Source organism: Rousettus aegyptiacus, unplaced genomic scaffold (genome assembly GCF_014176215.1).
Source record: "Rousettus aegyptiacus isolate mRouAeg1 unplaced genomic scaffold, mRouAeg1.p scaffold_m13_p_7, whole genome shotgun sequence".
Lineage (NCBI taxonomy): Eukaryota > Metazoa > Chordata > Mammalia > Chiroptera > Pteropodidae > Rousettus > Rousettus aegyptiacus.
In genome coordinates, this window is record NW_023416310.1 from 25474289 (window position 1) to 25477747 (window position 3459).

General features: G+C 43.5%; 1 long non-coding RNA gene and 1 pseudogene across 1 annotated transcript; one reads left to right on the plus strand and one right to left on the minus strand.

Annotated features, from left to right (window-relative positions):
* Window positions 1–404: 404 nt before the first annotated feature.
* Window positions 405–3078, plus strand: LOC118605490. Its single transcript, XR_004952190.1, has 2 exons — window positions 405–918; window positions 2118–3078. It is a non-coding gene; the product is annotated as an uncharacterized LOC118605490 (long non-coding RNA).
* Window positions 2109–2227, minus strand: LOC118606057 (annotated as a pseudogene).
* Window positions 3079–3459: the final 381 nt, after the last annotated feature.

Sequence of the window (3459 nt, forward strand, 5' to 3'; positions counted from 1 at the left end):
AATATTCGGCACGGGAGGCGATTCCACAAGGCTGGAGAACTTGAAGACACACAGGATGGGGGCTCCTGGGCTACGTCGGTGCAGGTGTCTTTCAAACACAAGTCATGCTACAAATGTCCATTATGATGGGATTGGGTTATGGTCTGGGAAAATTAAAGTTGGACATATATAGCCACTGATCTTGTGCTGGGCCCTTGGCTGGGCCCGTGGATGTTGAAGATGTTAAGACAAGGTCCTTGTCCCTCAAAGAATTCTCTCAAGAGGAGACAGGCTATGGCAGAGATAACCACTCTCTCCTTTATCGCTTCCTCCTCCTCTCTCTATTGTGATAGAACAGCCCAGAATAAAGACTGTATGTCAGGGCCTCCCTTTCGACTAAGTATAGCCATATGGCCAGAGAGAGGCGAACAGGAGTGATGTGTGTACAACTTCTAGACTGCACTCTCTTCCCCTTTCCCCCTTCCTGTTCACTGGAATGAGAATTTGAGGGTGAGCCATGGTGGGCCATGTGGATGGAGACCCCCTCTTTGGATAGTGAAACAAGACAAAAGAAGTCCAGAACCCTATGACTCTGCAGAGCAGAACCATCATAGCAGTTTAGACTCTCTCATGAGAGAAAAATAAACTTCCATCTTGTTTGAACTGCTGTTATGTTTGGTCTCTCAGTTACACGTGCCAAAATCGATTTCATAATTAATTTAGACTACCTGGAAGTAGAGTACTGTCATAAAAATACTCACATACGTGGCATTGGCTTCAGAGTCAGGTAGGACAGACACAGATATGCAGACTGGAAAGTTGGTGACCCTTGCTATGCTCTAGCAGAAGATTTCGTAAAACTGGCATCTGTGATTGATACCTTGACAGGAAGATCACATGTTCTCTGAGCCCGTAACTCACTCTAGAACTTGATGACTGGTAAGTACTGACTGCTTCTTGCCGCATTCAGCAGATTTCTAGAAGAGAGAAATGAACTCAAGTTAGATCTAGCCAGTTTGTAAGCAGAGATGGAAGAGAATACAGTTCTGCTAAGGGGGGGACCTTTACCTGCTGTCTGCAATCTAGGTTAGCTGAGAGTCTGGAAATTTGGAGACTTGTAGAGTTGTAAGAGCCAACTGCTTCTGCATTCCAAATGGAAGCAGTGACCTAAACTGGCTCTGAAAAGACAGCCTTAGCAGGAGTTAAGACTATGGCCCTGAGCCTTTCTCAAGCTTTTGTAAGTTATGAATTCTCTGCCAGACAATGAGAGCCAGCCCAGCAGCCAAGATCGGATTAAGGGTGTTCCCTTTCCACCCAAACTTATTGTCTCAGATGGCCTGGAGATAATAGCCATTAGGACTAGAGAGGGGTCTGGGCAGAGCACAGAAGCCAGGAAAAATACAGCCGGAGTTTTCAGCCTCACAAACTCTGTCAGGACAAGACCTTTGGCTGGAGTTACTGACTGGAAGCAAATAGTCTGGAAGCCCAAGAGAGGCACATTCTTCAATGCCCACTTCAGATGTGGTTATGGAGGATAATGACCTACTAATAGCTTCTCAGAGGGCAAACCAGGGGCCAAGGAGCACAGTGGACAAGGGAGTTACTTCTAGAAAACATAAGGGCAAGAAGGCTTTATAACTTCTCACTGGCATGCTTCGGTAATTGCTATGGACTGAAGTAGTTCCCATCCCTGTAGTTTCCATTGTTTTATTTTCTGAATAAGAGTGACCGTTTTTAAATTGGGGTATGTGGTTCTTTTTCTATCATTGTGTGTTGGAAGAAGGTCAGGGGGCAGGCAACTTGTCTTTTAGTGTGTTGGTCCCCAGGCCACAGGTAACCACAACCGGACCTGATTAAGGTGCTAGGTACTTGAAGCTGTATGCCTTGGAAGGCATACAGTGTTTTTATTTTATGTGTTAAAAGAAAGGCGATCACAGATAGTTGGGTGGCTAGGGGGTGGACTGTGGCAGAGACTTCTAATTTATCCCTAGGTCCATTTTCCCTTTTCCTCTCATAATAATACAACATCTGACTTTTAAAAATATTTTTCAGGCAAGGCAACCCTTGGTTGACCTCACAGGTTGCAAAGACCTTGTCAGCTTATGATCATTTATTTTTTTCATTTTTTACGCCTACAGCTCCTGGTCTTCCTAGGTGGTCTCCCATCTAAGCACTACCCAGGCCCGACCCTGCTTAGTTTCCGAGATCAGATGGGATCGCTCTTGTTCAGAGTGGCATGGCCGTACACTAACACCTGACTTTTAGTGGAGCACATGGCCACCCAAGCTAAAGTTGTATTTCCCAGTCTCCTTTGAAGTTATATGTGGCTGTAACTAAATTACGGGATATGAACAAAGAGATGGTACAAGTTCTGGATCATATTGTCAAAAGGCGGGAGACGCTCTTCCTTCCCTCTTCCCCCTGTCCTGATGGCTGGAAGGTAGACACTTTGGAGAGCCATGTTGGTCCATGCACAAGAGGGCAAAACTCTAAGGATGATGGAGCAACAAGATAGACGCGGCTTGGATCCCAACGTTGCAGAGCTGAGCCAGCATCCCACGTAGGACTTTTATGTGAGAGAGAAACAAACTTGTTCAAACCACTGATATCAGGGGAGGTTTTTTTGTCTGTTTATTGTTGTTGGTGGTGGTGGTGTTGTTATAGTGGCTTAGCCTCTAATCTAACTAATGCAATACAATAAAATATGTGGTCTAGTAGAAGTATAGGTAAGGTGCTATGAGAGTGCAGTAAAAAGAGTAATTCATTTTGTTTGGGGGGAATTTGGAAGACTCTCAAGAGGGGGTGATATTTGAAATGAGTCTTGAAGGATGAGAGATTTTTTCAGATGCACAAGTGAGGTGAAAGGGAAAGACACACTTGACAATGAGACAGTTTGAGCAAAGTCTCCAAGCGTTGAAAACACCTGACAGATGGGTCAGACGCATAAAAGGAGGGGCGATCCTAGAGAGGGCCTGGGGAGGCAGACGGGGCTAGTTGTGAAGGACCTAGAATGTCATGCTGTGGAGCTTAAACTCTACCATTTGGAACCACCGAGGGGTTTAACAGGGAAGTAACATGATCTCTTTTTTTTTTTTTTTTTTTTTTTTTTTAAAAAAAAGATGTCTGGCAACAGTGTATAAGATGGATTTGAGAAGAGAGTCGGGGCAGAGAAAAGGAACCATGTCAATGTAATGTAAGCCAATTCTGATTTTCCCACAGAAACAGTATTATGATACAGGATAATGTTTCTGACTGAAGGCCTGATTTACAAATTTATATAGAGCTGACCACAAAACCAAACTCAAGTAGCTGTAACGATATACCTATAATCTATATATTACAAAGTTTCTAAATAGTATGTGAAATATTAAATAGGGCCACACAGTAACTAATCACAAAAATATGTATGTATAATATACAATATCCTTAGTCTCATATTTCTGCCTTTCAAGAAATTTATTGTGTTACAAAAGTAATCTC